This window comes from Zingiber officinale, chromosome 6A (assembly GCF_018446385.1).
Source record: "Zingiber officinale cultivar Zhangliang chromosome 6A, Zo_v1.1, whole genome shotgun sequence".
NCBI classification, from domain to species: Eukaryota; Viridiplantae; Streptophyta; class Magnoliopsida; order Zingiberales; family Zingiberaceae; genus Zingiber; species Zingiber officinale.
Window position 1 is genome coordinate 57934520 of NC_055997.1, and position 18256 is coordinate 57952775.

Sequence of the window (18256 nt, forward strand, 5' to 3'; positions counted from 1 at the left end):
TAAATACTTTCCCCCAGCCAAGATAGCAAGAAGGAGAAGTCAAATCACTAAATTTCAACAAGCAGAAGGGGAGTCATTGGTTACAGCCTAGGAAAGACTAAAGGGATTTCTACTACAATGTTCTCACCATGGTCTAGGGGAGAGGTTTATACTTCATCTATTTTATACAAGGATCTCTTCAGAAACTAGGGCTTTAGTGGATTTAGAGGTTGGGGGTTCCTTGATGAAAAAAGATGTCAGGAAACTTATTCACTTATAGAAGAAATGACATCAAACACATGCATGTATGTGGGGAGGGAGTGGAAATGCAAGAGAAAGTTGTATTCATGAAGGTGAAAGAAATGTAGGTCAATAGACTATAATTATCAAGGGTATGAATCAGGGCATCAACCAAGCAAGACACCTACTTGATTCTTTTAACCACCACCGACCCCCATACAGAATGACATTGAGCAAGGTAGATTGCAAAAAGGATAAAGCTTCTGAATTTAAAAGGGAATTTCAGATAGAGGCAACTTCATAACATGAAAATCCGTTATTGCCAGATTATGCAAGATTTCTTAAAGATGCACTGACACCAAAAGGGAAACTGGAAGGATGGAGTGTAGTACCAATGTCTAGGGAAGGTAGCGCACTTATATGGGATAGGAGTTCCCTCAAGTTGTAGGATCTTGGGAACTTTTTCATTCATACATTATTTGGGCCATTTCATCGAAAGAACTGTTTGTGACTTGGGATCCAGAGTGAATATCATGCCATATGCACTATTCAGAAGGATAGTACTAGAAGAATTAAAACCTGCAGATGTATCCTTATAGTTAGTGAATCATTCAATTTGGCGTCCTTTGGGGAGGATAAAGGATGTGCTCATTGAGATTGAAGGGTACACAATATCAACAAATTTCTTGGTCTTGGACATGAAAGAAGTGTTGGAGCAATCCCAATGGTCCGTGGGACCATGTGTTTTGGTGTTTGAGCAAAGGGTTTAAGTTAGGTTCACCCTTGTTATTTGATATGTGTATGTGAGTGTGCAGGTATGCAGGATACACATGTGACTCAGGTTGATGGCTTCGGGTCCAGTGAAGGATGGAGCATCCGAGGGACCTTGGATAAGACATCGAGGACAAGGGCCGAGGGAAGCAACTTCGAGGCATACGCAAAGGATGTCATTGGGGATGAGCCGCGGGCTTGTATGCATTCGAGGGACGAGAGCCAAAGGAAGTAGGCTTGAAGGCAAGAGGTCAAGGCTGCAAAGAAGCATCAAGTGAGTCATAAGGGTGAGGGTACGAGTGCACGAGAGATTGTACTCGGAGTAAAATCCTAGTTTTAGGATTTTATTGTAGAAGCACTGTAGCGTTACTGTAGAAGTCGACTGCATGTTTTAGCAGTCGACTGGTTCAGCCGACTGGCAGCGAATAGAATGTTTATGTTTGCTCGGTCAGTGTGGAGCAGTCGACTGCTAGTTTTAGCAGTCGACTGATATCGAGCCGTTGGGATGTAACGATCGAATTTCCACAGAGGGCAGTCAACTACATGTTTTGGCAGTCAACTGGTAGGCGGGGTTTTCAACCCGCGACCTATATAACCAAGGATGGGAAGCTTGGTTATCCCTAACGAAATAGAGGCGGTTAATCTTTATTAGTAGTCTACCTGTGCCCTAGCGTCAAAGGAGTCCTTGGTGAGAGTTGTGGTGAGGTTTCTCCACCCACAAGGAGGTCGAGCTAGCCGGAGTTTGCCTGGGACTAATCCACCGACGGATTGAGGGATCGTCCACCTTACGGACACGCCGTGGAGTAGGAGCAAGTTATCTCCGAACCACGTAAACGAACGTGTTAGCTGTTTGCATTTCCTTTCTTAGTTTTAGTCTTTCTACTTGTTTGTTTGTATTTCCACTTGCACACTAACATTGTAGAAAGAAGCGAGGATTTTGGGGTGCCGTCTATCCAACCCCCCTTCAAGCTGGCCACAGATTACCCAACAAGTGGTATCAGAGCGAAGGTCGCACTTCATCAGACTAACCGTCGAGAAGAGCATCTACAAGAAGATGACCGGCTTGATAGAACAGCCAAAGTTCGAAGCCGGAGGCTTATGGGACATCACATATTGGATGATGAAGATGGAGGTCTTTTTCAATACGGATTGGGACACCATGATGGTGATCAAGGAGCCGTTAGAAGTCCCAAAAGACAAGAAAGGGAAAAAGCTCCGACCACGACATTGGACGGAGGAGCAAACCACACGGGCAAAGGCAAACTCAAAGGTAATGCCTATTTTGATTGATATTTTGCCTAATCATGTGATGGCTTGTGTAGGTGAGTACAAGAATGCTCACGATTTGTGGAGCAAGATAAAGAAGGTTCAATGGGAAGAACCTATGCCTACACTAGAAGAAGAAGAAAAAGAAAAATCTGAAGAAATGGATGTAGTAGCTCAAGAAGAGGAGGTGGAGCAACCGGAAGTTGAGCCATGCTCAACATCTGAGGAGGAGAAGGAGGAAAAGGAATATGAAGCATCATCTACATCCTCAAAGGTTGAAGATGAATCCAAGACAAGTGAAGAGGATGAGGAAGAAATCTTGGAAGAAGTCAACCTAGTGAGCATCTCCGCCGAAGTGAAATCAAAAGATCACATTGTGTGATTTAGGTGCAATGAAAAAGGACACTATAAGAGTAGATGTCCTATGGGTAAGAAAGAGGTATCTCCTAAACTCAATTCAATTCATTTAGAATCTAATTTGAGTTGTAGGAAAAAGGAGGAGAAGAAGCACATTAGATGCTTCACGTGTGGAGACATGGGACACTACCACACCAAATGCCCAAAGAAGAAAGAGCTCAAGAAATTGGTGCATTTGAAGATGTGGGAAAAGAAGTGGAGGAAGAATGGAGGCTTATATCAAGGGGGAGCTCTAAAGGTAAAGGGTAAGGTAAACCCTAATTTAAATTTAAAGTCAAATTTAAATTCCTCTATGCATGCTAGGAAAAATAATGATAATCATAGTATGCCCATGCAAAATTTTGGATTTAGATATCATGATAAGAATAGGGTTAATGTAGATCAAAACCCTAGGAGACCAATACATGATAAACCTAGAAATGGTAGACCTAAGGAGAACCAAGGCATTAATCCCAAGAAGGGGAGACACATGCCTAGGAAGGATAGATCTAGGAATGTCCAATATGGACAAATTAACTCTAGGGTTAGGAACCTAGAAAAGGAAAATCAAGCTTTAAAGGAAAATCTTGATAAGTTAGAACAATTCCTTAAGAGATTCAATGTTGGATCTAAGGAATTAAGGATGATGTTGGGTAGCCAAAGACCCAACAATGATAGATCGGGCTTGGGATACCGATCTGGTCCCTCCAAGACCAATGAGAGTTCATATGCTAGGGTGGCAAATGATCATGGCAAGGGAGGTCTCCAAGGCTAAGGGAAAGTTGTATGCTAGGGTGACATATGACTATGGGAAGGAGAAACCAATAAATGGCAAGGGAAAGCCATTTAAAGATAAGGATAAATTAACCAAGGACAAGGTGTCCAAGGTTAAGAAGGTTAGATTTGTAGGTCAAGTGTCACTGGAGGTGCACCGATGTGGCCTAGCAATTGTAGATGAGTCACCTAGGGAGGTGACTAAGGCTAAGAACTCTAGGGGGAGCTCTAAGAGTCAAGTTGAGACCCATGGAAAATGGATCTCAAGGGAGGTTTGCTTTGGAGTCTAGAGGAGCCATGGAGTGTGCCAAATGGTTTGGAGACGGGCTTGAGTCTTAACCTTAAGAAATTGGTACAATTGGGGTTGTGTTTCATGCAAAGAAATATGACATTGGGGTCATATAGCATGATAATTGATTTTGGATGTATAGATGCTATACAAACCAATGCTAAGGATGCATTGTGGGTTAGTATGGGCAAATACATCAAGAGGAAGCCAAAACTAGGACTTTAGGTCAAGGTTCTATTGAACCATTTAAGCTAGTTTTGGATTTTGTGTCAATCATGGGATTGGTGATATATATATTTTTGAATATATTTTTCCCAAGTAGACATGGGTAAAACAGACCTCTCCATAAAATTTGAGGATTTTTAGAGGTCTGTGGAATTATTGGTACATTTCTGAAATTAGGTCAGAAATGTTGAAAAAGGCTGAAAAAGTGTGCCAGTCGACTGCTAGTTTTAGCAGTCGACTGGACCAATCGACTGCATGTTTTAGCAGTCGACTAGCAGCGAACAAAAGCATTCTGTTCTCTCAGCTAGTAGCGACCAGTCCACTGGTACTTCTTGCAGTCGACTGATACCAGCCTGAAACTATCTATCAGCGCTATTTGTGATCGGGTCAGCTCGTATAGATGTATAGGATCCATGGGGGATAAATACATTAGTTTAGGGTCAGTTGGATGATAAGTTTTCAACAATTGGCATATTGTTCGAAAGCTTTTTGGATGTTAGGCAAAGGGGGAGAAGTAAGGTTTAGTTGGGAAAACCTTAGTGCCTTTGTGTAGGGGGACCTTGGGATAGGTTCTTAAAAATCCCTGTGAAAAAATTCCAAGCTCAATGGGGAGCATAGGTGTAGGGGGAGCCTTGGGATAGGTTCCAATGCATGATTGCATTTTTATTTCGGCGTTGTAAGTCCAAGTGTGTAGCCTTGGCATTGTAAGTCCATTCGGCAGTGTAAGTCCAAGTGTGTAGCCTTGGCAACGTAAGTCCATTCGGCAGTGTAAGTCTAAGTGTGTATCCTTAGCAACGTAAGTCCATTTGTTTTAGCATGTTTATTTGCTATTATGTTTTCCCTAATTTAAACGTATTGCCAAACATCAAAAAGGGGGAGATTGTTGGAGCAATCTCAATGGTTCGTGGGACCATGTGTTTTAGTGTTTGGACAAAGGGTTTAAGTTAGGTTCACCCTTGTTATTTGATATGTGTATGTGAGTGTGCAGGTATGCAGGATACACATATGACTCAAGTTGATGGCTTCGGGTCCAGTTAAGGATGGAGCATCTGAGGGACCGTGGATAAGACATCGAGCACAAGGGCCGAGGGAAGCAACTTCGAGGCATACGCGAAGGATGGCATTGGGGATGAGCCACGGGCTTGTATGCATTCAAGGGACGAGAGCCAAAGGAAGTAGGCTTGAAGGCAAGAGGTCAAGGCTGCAAAGAAGCGTCAAGTGAGTCATAAGGGTGAGGGTACGAGTGCACGAGAGATTGTACTTGGAGTAAAATCCTAGTTTTAGGGTTTTACTGTAGCAGTACTGTAGCGTCACTGTAGCAGCACTGTAGTGTTACTGTAGCAGTCGACTACATGTTTTAGTAATCGACTGGTGCAGTCTACTGGTTCAGTCGACTGACAGCGAACAGAATGTTTCTGTTCGCTCGGTCAGTGTGGAGCAGTCGACTGCTAGTTTTAGCAGTTGACTGATATCGAACCGTTGGGATGTAACAGTCGAATTTCCACAGAGGGCAGTCGACTGCATGTTTTGGCAGTCGACTGGTAGGCGGAGTTTTCAACCTGTGACCTATATAACCAAGGCTTGGAAGCTTGGTTATCCCTGACGAAATAGAGGTGGTTAATCTCTATTAGTAGTCTACTTGTGCCCTAGTGTCAAAGGAGTCCTTGGTGAGAGTTGTGGTAAGGTTTCTCCACCCACAAAGAGGTTAAGCTAGTCGGAGTTTGCCGGAGGCTAATCCACCGACGGATTGAGGGATCGTCCACCTTACGGACACGCCGTGGAGTAGGAGCAAGTTATCTCTGAACTACGTAAATGAACGTGTTAGCGGTTTGCATTTCCTTTCTTAGTTTTAGTCTTTCTACTTATTTGTTTGTATTTCCGCTTGCGCACTAACATTGTAGAAAGAAGCGAGGATTTGGGGGCGCTGTCTATCCAACCCCCCTTCAAGCTGGCCACCGATCACCCAACAAGAAGACCCACAGAATCCACTTTTATTAGCAAGGTCATTTCTAGCTACCTTCAATGCAGTGATCGATATTAAAAACAATCAACTCTCATTAATAATAAGTGGAGAAAAGTTAGAATTTGACTTATCAAAGGCTATCCAATAACCTTATGAAATCAACACATGCTGTAGGGTGGACGTGTTACTGAAGTTGTTTAGGAAAAGTTGCAAAATGAGCTATATGGGGAGGATGAAGATCTCAACTTACAACAAGAAGTGGATAAAAATCCAAACCTATTCAAGGTGGAAAAGGACTACTTTAACTCTAAATCCGTAAAAGATTATAGAGAAAAGGTGAAAGCTGCTCATGTCAAGTTAAAGCCGCTTCCTTTGAGCCTCAGATACGAATTTCTTGGACCAAGTTTTACTTACCCCATGATTGTGAATACCGATTTGACCAAGTTTGAAATTGAAAGACAACTGGAGGAGCTTAGATGACATAGAAGGGTCTTGGGATATACAATTGAAGATATAAAAGGGATACACCCATCTTATTGTATGCACAAGATTCTATTTGAGAATAACTATAAATCTTCAGTAGAACACTAGAGATGATTGAACTTAAATATGAAAGAAGTGGTTCAGAAAGAGGTGCTAAAGTTATTGGTTGTAGGGGTGATTTACCCAATTTCAGACAGTGAATGGGTGAGTCTGGTGCATGTAGTTCCAAAAGAAGAGGTATGATGATGGTTAAAAATAAGAATGATGAGGTAATTCTAACTAGGATGATTAAAGAATGGCATATGTGTATTAATTACAGGAAGCTGAACAAAGAGAGAAGAAAAGATCATTACCCCTTGCCATTTATTGATCAAATGCTGGAGCAATTGGTTAAGCACTCTCATTTCTATTTTTGGTTGGATATTCAGGATTCTATCAGATCCCAATCCACCTAAGTGACCAAGATAAGAGTATGTTTACATGCCCATATGGGACCTCTATATACAAAAGGATGTATTTTGGCTTGTGTAATGCCCTTGCCACTTTTGTTGCATGATGACTATTTTCTTAGATCTAGTAGAGAAAATAATGGAAGTCTTTATGAAAAAATTTTCCGTGTATGAGACTAATTTTGTTTCCTATTTATCAAATCTTTCCAAGGTATTGTAGAGGTATGAAGATATTAATTGGTTTTAAATTGGGAGAAATGTCACTTTAAGGTTAGAGAAGGAATAGTTTTGGGACACCGGATTTCTAAGAGGGGCATTGAAGTTGATGAGGCCAAGGTTGAAGTAATAGAGAGATTACCTCCCCTAGTGAATGTGAAAGAGGTTCGGAGTTTACTTGGGCATGCTAGATTTTATCAACATTTCATAAAAGATTTCTCTAAGATTTTGAAGCCGTTGACAAATCTACTCCAAAAAAATATTGGATTTAATTTTGGTTCAAAATGTTTGGAGTCTTTCTACAAAATAAAGAGAACATCGATGACAGCTCTGGTGATGCAAGCCTTTGATTTTGCCCTTTGAGGTTATGTGTGATGCAAGTGATTATACAGTTGAACGGTGTTGGGACAAAGAAAGACAAAAAGTTGAATGTCATACACTATGATAGTAAAATGCTCGATGATGGACAAGTCAATTATGCAACAACTGAGTAAGAATTGCTAGTAGTGGTATTTGCTTTTAATAAATTTAGATCATACCTAGTGGGGTTAAAAGTCATAGACTACACTTACCAGGCTACAATTCAATACCTTCTGAACAAGAAAGATGCAAAACCTTGACTCATACGATGGATATTATTGCTCTAGGAGTTAGACCTAGAAATCAAAGATAAGAAAGGGATGGAGAATCTTGATGCAAACAATCTCTCTCAATTGAATCAGGTTGGGAAAGAAAGGATAAATGACGAGATACCTATCAATATCTCCTTCCCCAATGAGCAGCTTTTAGCCATGAGAAGTTCAGGATCTCCATGGTACGCAGACTTAGCAAACTTCCTAGCGTGCAAAATTTCACCACCAGGATACACATTTCAACAAAGTAAGAAGTTCCAAGCGGATGAAAAATACTTTATTTCGAAAGAGCTGTTCTTGCATAGGAGGTGTGTGGATGGTATCTAGAAAAGGTGTGTTCCCAATGAGGAGATTCATGACATCAAATATCATTGTCATGCTTCAACTTATAGAGGGCATACAGGAGCCCAGAAGATCACAACAAAAGTTCTGCAGGCTAGTTTTTATTGGCCAAACATATTCAAGGATGCAAGAGCTTTTGTAATGACATGTGATAGATGTCAAAGGACCTGGAACATTACTAGTATACAAGAAATGCCACAAAATGCTATTTTGGAGGTGGATGGATCTCTTTGATGTTTGGGGCGTAGACTTTATGGGATTTTTTCCTATTGGTGTAATTTACACTAATGATCTAACTTAGGTTTTGATGAATGACAAATGAGTTAAAGTTAGAGTGTTTGTATTCTAATTACTTTATCAAGAGTGCAAGAGTTGATGGGCTAGAGGATTGAAACACCAGGTCGAAGTGTAGCTAGGTTGATAGCTAGCACGAAGACCAGATTGGTTGAAATTTGGCAGGAGGATGTCCAGCTAGGTTGATAGTTGACATGAAGTTCAAATCAATTGAGATTTGGCAAGAGGAAGTCCATATTGGTTGAAACTGGTAGAAAATCCTGGTGGGTCAAGGGACCTGAAGTCTACAGTTGGTAAGCAACTAAAGAAGAGATCCAATGAGGACGCGTTGCCAGTTGAGGGAATAGTAGGACCGGTCTAGCTTAGGTCCATTTGGAAAACCTAAATTGAGACCTTGACTAGATCTTGATTCGGGGAGACATGATCTAATTACTACTACTATCTTATTATATTATGCTAACTTTATTTTGTAAGATAAACATATTTTTTATAGCCTAGACTAACTTTTTTTTACAGAAAAGAAGGGGCTGGAAAAAGAGTGTTCTGGCATTCGGAGGGGATCCAGGCACCTGGACTCTGGGTGCTTGGAGTTGGTCCGGGTGCTCGAACCAAATTTGCAAGGCGGGTGCCTGGCTAGGCACCTGGGCCATTCGGGCGCCTGGAGTTGGTCTAGGCACCTAGACTAGAAAAGTCATTCAGAAGCTGAGTTGGAGTGTGATGACTGGCCGAACCCACGTCAACGGTCTAGGTGCCCGGAGGGGGTCTGAGCGCCCAGAGGTGGATAGACTTGACGGATCAAGTTTTGACTAGATATTGCCATGTCAGCAATGGTTTAGGCACCTGGAATGGGCCTATATAAAGGCCTTCGATCAGTAGGTTTAGAACAATATATGCTATGACTTTTATATTCCTACGTTGCTCCAAAAAGGCTTTGATGATACCGAAAGACTGCTTCGAAGTTTAAAGAACGAAGACTTCTTCAAATCTCCTTTCTGTTTATCAGTAACATTTACATTTTATTTCCTGTACTCAAATCTTTATAACTCATTTTTGAACTGATAGTGATTGCCCAACAAAAGCACTCAATGAGTGCAGGCCTTGGAGTAGGAGTCGTTGAAGGCTTCGAACCAAGTAAAAAATTACTTGTGTTAGAGTTTGAACTTTCGTATTTCTTTTTTGCTGCGTATTCTCGATTCTTTTTTTTTTTAAAAAAAAGTGATGATTGTTATTCACCCCTCCCCCTCTAGAATCTTTTCGATCCAACATGTGGTATCAGAGACAAGTTAACACTGAATTAGTGTAATCACCAATCAAGAAAGGGGGTGACTTTTAAAATCTTCTTTTAATTTTTCATTTCAGTTTTGAGCTTTTCGAGATAGTCCAAATTATTGCAATTACCTCTTGGGGAAAATCTTCTCATCTCTTTCTGCAATAACTTGAATTGGTGCAACACCAATCAGGTCTTTCTTTTCTCCTACACTACTTGCCCTAAGACCAAGTCTTGACAATAATTTTAAGTTTTTTTCTTTCAGGAATTAATGACCCAAAATGAGGGATACAACACCGTTCGTCTCCTCTTTTTCAATGGGGATGACTTTTTGTATTGGAAGAAGTGGATGGAGGTGTACTTGAAGATAGACTTTGACCAATGGTTCAACATCCTGAAAGTATACAAGCCTCCGATTGACAACAACACTGGAATTCTGATGGACCTAGAAAACTGGAATTCGGAGATGAAAAAGAAGGCGCAAACAGACTTCAAGGCGTTGAACATGATTTAGTGCGGACTCATGAAGGAGGAACTAAACCATATTGACCCACACGAAAATGTAAAGGAACTTTGGGATAAACTCATCAAGTTGCACAAAGGAACAAACGAGGCAAAGGTAACTAAAAAGGATTCTTTTTTAAATAAATTACTTAACATCAAAATGTAGGAAGAAGAAAAGGTGACTTGGGATGAGGCATCTTCCAAAGAATCGGACATTGAACATCATGAGCATCACAACTATCTCACGCTAATAGTATCCAAACCGGAATCAGAAAGTGAAGTAAATCAAGACGACGAGTCCGAAGACAAATCAAGCCACGAGTCCACACTCGTTTCTAAAGGTTCGAACGAGGTATCGTCTATCTTAACTGCTAAATTTTTTTTAAATAATTACATGTCTTAAATAAAAAATTAATTAAATCTGAAAAACAAAATGACACACTACTTAAGGAAAATCACCACCTTAAAGAATAACTTAACTCCCAAACAAAAAACACTAACTCACCTCAAGTTAAAAGACTTGAGGAAGAAAACTCTAAATTAAAAACTAAAGTAACCAATCTAAAAGAATTGTTAGAAACATTCACAACTAGATCCAAGTACCTAGATATGATACTTGGATCTCAACGAGCTGTATCTAATAAATTCAGACTCGGATACAAGTCCAGCTCAACAAACAAAATGTTTATATCACTTATAAGCTAAAATAAGAAACAAACTAAAGCTTGAATTCCAAAGGCTTATTTAACCAAGTAGGACTTAATCAATTCTATATACCTAAAACTGAAGTTCATTATCTAAAACCAAATTCAACTAAACCTACTAATTCAAACCCAAACCTAAAATGTAAAATGAAATCAAACAAATCAAACTCAAATCGAAAAAAATAAATTTAAATCAAATAACTACAAAATTAATTTAAATTCAAATTGCAACCAAGTTTATTATAACTATTAAAATAATCGACATAAACTTAAAATTTAAACTGAAAATTCAATAATTCGGAGGAAGACACCTAATTAGTTGGCACCTCCAAAAATAATAGTTTACTCGATCGGGTAATTATGACTAGCTTAAATAGAGATAAAATTTTAACCTGACAAATATCGCTGGAGAAGTTTTTGATATAGTAGGTTAGGAAAACTCTGTCTATACATATCTAGGAAGATATGACTTCGACCTGGTGCATTTAGCTTAGTGAAACTAATTGAAGCTATCTCTTACTAATCTTAGCTGGTTAGACCTAAGGTTTGTACTAAGGTCAGCAGACAGGACTATTGAGAAAATTTGAAAGGCATGGTTACTCTAATGATGTCCAGGTGACTCATCACAGCTTAGAATTTTATCCAAAGAATGTCTATTTGTTGAACCCATGACTAAACTTGAATCTAACATAAGTTAAACCAAACCCTGAAACTTTAACTTAACTCATCTCATAAAAGGATTTTCTGATTAAAAATATAGATTAGGTGAAATGAATAAGAATTAAATAAAATAAAATAAATTAAATTAAAATCAAAATAAATCAAGTTAAACTAAATTTACACTTGAGCTAAAATTTTGTTTCTCCTACTTTTTTAGAAATCTAAATGGATATTGGATAACGGTTACTTCCGACACATGACCGAGGATCAAACAATGTTCACAAAATTAACCTTCAAAAGACTAGGAACATATGCCTTTGGAAATAATGACAAACTGAAAGTAATTAGAATAGGTAACATTGAAGTAGAATCTAATTTTATTATTAATAAAGTACTTATTGAAAATTTCAAATGTAACTTACTCAATGTTAGTCAATTGTGTGATTCAGAATATAAGGTTAGGTTTACATCCAATGAATACTTAATTAAACATATGAAAACCCCTATAATAAAATAAAAATGACTTAGGAATAATAATATTTATACAATTAACTTAGCTAGCTCTCACTTAAGTGTCACTTGACACAAAAAGAGGAAACCTAGTTGTGGTATAGGAGAATGTCCTACACTAACTTTAGAAATCTCACCAAACTAAATGACTTAGTTAGAGAACTACCAAAACTACCTAACTTAGACTCAACAATTTGTAATGCTTGTCAACAAGAAAAATAGACCAAATCAACTCACAAACCAATTAATCAAACTCAAACTAATTCAACACTTGAATTATTACGCTTAGATCTATTTGACTCATATGGAATTTGTAAAATACCGTAACCCAAATAAGGTTAAATGGAAGAAATACCTTAACAGAATTTTCTGGAATTTTTAGAAATTTTTTGGAAATTTTTCAAAGGTCGTATGGTGTAGGTTACGGGGATAAATAATGGATCATAGGAAAGCCTGTTTAAACTACCTATTTAAATGAGGAAAAGTTTAATTTTTTATTTTTCATTTCCTTTTTATTTTTCTTCTCATGTAAAATTGTCACGCCCCCAGAGGAGTCCCTGTCCGAGAAAATTTCGGCAGCATCTCCTCTGTACGGTGGACAATCTGAAACTTTTCTACATCTCACAAATACCTCAGCCACAAGCGGCTGGAATAATAACAACAAAATAAAACATCACCACGCAGTTATATATAATCTATTCAGCCTCTGGCTGTCACAACCACGCAGTTAAGATAATTAAACAGTAAAATAATACTCTGACTCGAAATCCACCCTACTCCACTACACTCGTAAAGCTCAAATCCGACGAACTCACCTCTTCTGCTGTCCAGGCAGGCATGTAGTAGAATAAAAACCAAATCCAAATCCATCGATATAATAAAATCTATACCATGTCCATAAGTAAATAAATCCAGAACATAACAAGTGCAAACAGTCTAGAACAGAAAAGGAAACCAAACGAAAACCCAATCACATCCTCGAGGTCTGCAGGGACCAGCAACTGGAACTCTCTCCTGACAGCATCAACCTGAAAATATCAATAATGGAGGCGGGGTGAGTCCAACACTCAGCAGGTACAATTGATATGCAAAGTAAAGAAACAACACCTAGCACTAATCATGCGTACTGTCTCCTGATAAGAAAGATAAAAATGCATCTGAAGTAAACAGGAGAATGCTGTACTAACCAGGTCCTAAGTATAAGGTCAAACAGTCCGAGTGGTATAGGAATCCTGTATGTATGTCAAACATAGGTATCCAAACAATATGCAGCATATAAATGCAGCAACCACAAACACAAGCAATAAATGCATCATGCATATGATGCCAATGATGCATCCTGGTCACCCCTGACGCCAGTCGATCATCTCACACACAATAGTGAGGCCGAGTGGGTAAGGCTGTGACAACCGTGCACTCTGTCGTCACTACTCCTGATGAGTGACCGAGTGGACGGGATGCTGTCGGAGTACACCTATCCTCCTACCCCAAATCATAAATGGGGGATGGGAGCGCAATGCTCTCATCTCCCGGTACTCAAAGACGGGGAGGAATCCCTGCCGGATAACACGTTGTGTCACACTACCCATGAGCGGACCGACGGTGCCTAACAGAGTCCCTGCTGCAACACACTCTGCCTGAATCGACCACTAACCCATGAGTGGTGGTGGTGTGCAGATCCATGTAACTGGCGATGTGCTCAACAATAATGGAGCGGACTATCGCACAGCATGCAATCATGCAAATGATGCATGGCAATAACCATATAAACATCCTGACCTCATCTATATATATAGAAAAGTGCACCCTAGGTCAACGAATCATATCGAATCAAAGGTACACAGAAGGTATAAAACCTAGGTCCTGAACATGGTAAAGCATGGTATATCACTACCCCTATAAGCATGTATAAACAGGTAAAATATACATGAGATGCAAACCAATCAATCAATCAAGCATGTACCAAGATTTGGGTAGTGATTAACCGAAACAGATAAGAAACACGATTAATGCAACATGTTAATTTCATTACTAAGCATATCAAAGACAAAAAGTCAAAAGTACCCGCCTCTAAAAGAAATGGTCCAATCAATCCAGATCCGGACGTCGAGATACTCGTCTCGCGTCAAAGTCCTGTGAGATCAATGTGTATATTTTTATTTAGCTACAATTATCATAAATAGCTAAATGAAATCTCTAACCCTAAATTAGGACAAACCCTAATCAATATACACAACCTCAATCTACTCATAATCATCCATCCAAACAATCGAATCAAAACCATATTCTATAGCATGTATAAAATGCTCTACACCTTACCTCAAATCAACCGGATCAAGAAGGAGGAAGTGGTGATCGACCACAGCTACTTTCCACAGCAAATAACCTACTGTTGACGCTGGAACCAAGCAAATCCACATATCTCAACAGAATGGAACAGAACCTCCTCTCTGCTGGATTCTCCCCTACCATTCGGATCAAGGTGAGATCAAGAATACCACAGAACATCATAGTAACCAAAACTCACCTCACTGATCTCAACCATACCTACCCAATTCTGTGCCAAATCCCTTCCTCTCTAAGGATCGGCAGAAGGCTCGGCTGTATACTGTGGGGTGGCGCCGTGGAGATGCGTGTCGCAGGCTGAGGTTAGGGTACAGAAGGGGCAGTAGCGCCGGCGGCTGTGAACCCACACCAGGGCACACGGCTGGAGGCTAAACTCGGGGTGGCCGGCGCTAGGCCTCGGCCGTCGGCTGTGGCGGCGTTGTCACTCGGCGGAAACGGCAGAGCAAAGCAATATAGCTAGGGCAGAGGAGGAGAAGGGTTCGGCTAGGGCAGAGAGCGAAGCCGTCGGAGACCTTGTGGCTGATGCTCGGCGTCGGCAAAGGAGAAGATGTAAGAGGAGAGGAGGAAACCGAGAAGAGGAAGAAGAGGAAGTGGGTGGCGGTGAGGAAGAAACCGCCGGACCGGCGGTTAGGGCAAGGGAGGAGGAAGGTGTCGGGCTTGCGGGAGTTCTCGGCGTCGGGTGCACGGGAAAAGAAGCGAAGGAAATAAAGAAAAAGAGAAAAAAAAATAAAAAGAAAAAGAAATTTAAGAAATAAACATTTCCTCGCTTAAATGGGGTAGCCCAAACAGGCTTTTCCGAACCCCGTTTTTGTCCCCGTTAACTCGTCCGTACGAGCTCCGAAAAATTTCCGAAAAATTTTCAAAAATTTCGGAAAATTCCCTTATTAATATTCGCCTATTTTCCGATATTTTACATTCTCCCCCACTAATAAAAATTTGGTCCCCAAATTTCGTTATCTACCATCAGCAAGTACTAACAACAGATATAGAGTATAAATGCTGAACGGTAAATAAATCACATACCTCATGTAAAAAGATGGGGATATCGAGCTCGGATAGTATCCTTGAGCTCCCAAGTAGCCTCCTCGTCCGAATGATGCTGCCATCCGACTTTAACCAGCCGGATAGTCTTGTTCCGCAACTGACGCTCTTTCCGGTCGAGAATCCGTACCGGAACCTCCTCATATGTAATGTCAGGCTGAACTGGAACTGGGATATCTGCCAGCACATGCGTCGGATCAGGTACGTATCTCCGCAGCATAGATACGTGGAATACATCATGGACGCCTGACAGGGACGGTGGTAGTGTCAATCGGTAAGCTACCGCTCCGATCCTCTCCAAGATCTCGAAAGGGCCAATATACCGCGGAGCTAGCTTACCTCCGAGGCCAAATCTCTTCACCCCTTTCGTGGGTGAAACTCGCAGAAATACATGGTCACCAACAGAAAACTCTAGTGGTCTGCGTCTCCGATCAGCATAACTCTTCTGACGATCCTGCGCCTCTGACATCCTCCGTCTGATAGTACGAACCAACTCTGCATCCTGCTGAACTCTATGAGGTCCCAACAACTGAGCCTCTCCAACCTCATCCCAAAGGACGGGTGTCCGACAAGGTCTACCATACAACGCCTCAAACGGTGCCATCTGAATAGCCGAATGGAAGCTGTTGTTATAGGCAAACTCTACCAACGGCAGATGGTCCACCCAACTGCCTCCGAAATCCATAACACATGATCTCAGCAGGTCCTCTAAAGTCTGAATGGTCCGCTCTGACTGTCCATCTGTCTGTGGATGGAAGGCTGTACTGAAACGGAGCTGTGTGCCCAAGGCCTGCTGCAGACTCTGCCAGAACCGAGACGTAAACCGTGGATCTCTATCCGAAATGATACTCAACGGAACACCATGTAGTCTGATGATCTCCCGACAATACAGATCTGCCAATCGATCCAGGGAATCAATCCTCCGGATCGCTAAGAAGTGCGCTGATTTGGTTAATCGATCAACGATTACCTAAATCGCGTCATGGCCTCGTCGTGTCCTCGACAACCCTACCACAAAGTCCATGGTAATGTGATCCCACTTCCACTTAGGAATAGGAATCCGCTGAAGTAATCCTGCAGGTCTCTGGTGTTCAGCCTTCACCTGCTGACAGACAAGACATCTAGCTACGAAATCAGCAATGTCTTTATTCATACCGTTCCACCAATAGGAAAGTCTCAAGTCTCGATACATACGGGTCCCGCCTGGATGGATCGCAAATCGAGAACGGTGTGCCTCCTGTAATAGCTCCTGTAAGACCGGATGAGACTGAGGTACGCATAATCTGCCTCGGAAGAATATAATACCCTCCTCATCTCGTGTAAACTTGGTCTGCTGCCCGGAAGCTATCTGACTGCTAATAAACTGCAAATGCTGATCACTGGCCTGTGCCTCTCGGATCCTCGTCCTGATCGACGACTGAGCAACCATGGTAACAAGAATACCCTGCTCTGTCGGTCCCTGTTCCTCAAGATCTAACTCCGAGAAACTCTGAATCAAGTCCGTGACTGAAGTCCGGTGGCAAGCCAAAGTCCCTCTGGACTTCCTGCTGAGTGCATCTGCAACCACATTAGCTTTCCCCGGGTGGTAGCTAATGGTACAATCGTAGTCCTTCAGGAACTCCATCCATCTCCTCTGTCGAAGATTAAGCTCCTTCTGAGTGAAAATATATTTGAGACTCTTATGATCAGTGAGAATCTCAAATGTGATACCATATAAATGATGACGCCAAAGCTTCAAGGCAAAGATGATGGCAGCTAACTCCAAGTCATGAACTGGGTAGTTCTTCTCATGCTCCTTCAGCTGACGAGAAGCATAAGAGACTACTCTGTCGTGCTGCATCAGAACAGCGCCCAAACCCTGTAGAGACGCGTCGGTGTAAAGTACAAATCCATCCTCTCCAGAAGGTAAAACCAAAATTGGAGCCGACACTAATCTCCGCTTCAACTCCTGAAAGCTTGTCTCGCAATCCTCGGACCATGTAAACTTCACGCCTTTCCTGGTAAGACGTGTCAACGGCATAGCAATACGCGAGAATCCCTCGACAAAACGTCGGTAATATCCGGCCAATCCCAGAAAACTGCGGATCTCCTGAACTGACTTCGGCTACTCCCAACCGGTGACAGCCTCGATCTTTTGAGGATCAACTGAAATACCTCTGCTAGAAACCACGTGTCCCAGAAAACCAACTGAGGATAGCCAGAATGCACACTTGCTGAACTTCGCGTACAGCTGATGTCGTCGAAGAATCTCTAAGACTGTGCGAAGATGCTGTGCATGCTCCTCCTCGGAACGAGAGTAGACCAATATGTCATCAATGAAAACGATAACAAATTGATCCAGATACTCCAGAAAGATGCGGTTCATCAAGTCCATAAACACCGCTGGAGCATTGGTAAGCCCAAATGGCATTACCAAAAACTCATAATGGCCGTATCTGGTACGGAAAGCTGTCTTCTGGATATCAGAATCTCTGACTCTCAACTGATGATATCCGGATCGCAGATCAATCTTAGAATACACTGAAGTACCTCTGAGCTGATCAAACAAATCCTCAATCCGTGGTAATGGATATTTATTTCTGACGGTCACTGAATTCAGCTGCCTGTAGTCAATACATAACCTCATGGTGCCGTCTTTCTTCTTGACAAATAGAACTGGAGAACCCCATGGTGAAACACTAGGGCGAATGAATCCTCTGTCTAAAAGCTCCTGGAGTTGAACCTTCAGCTCGTTCAACTCTTTTGGTGTCATACGATACGGAGCTTTCGATGTCGGCGCGGTTCCCGGAATCAGCTCAATAGCAAACTCCACTGGCCTTCTGGGAGGCAAACCTGGCAGCTCCTCTGGAAATACATCTGGGTACTCCCGGACAACAGGAACGTCGGAGAGCTGCGAACTACTACT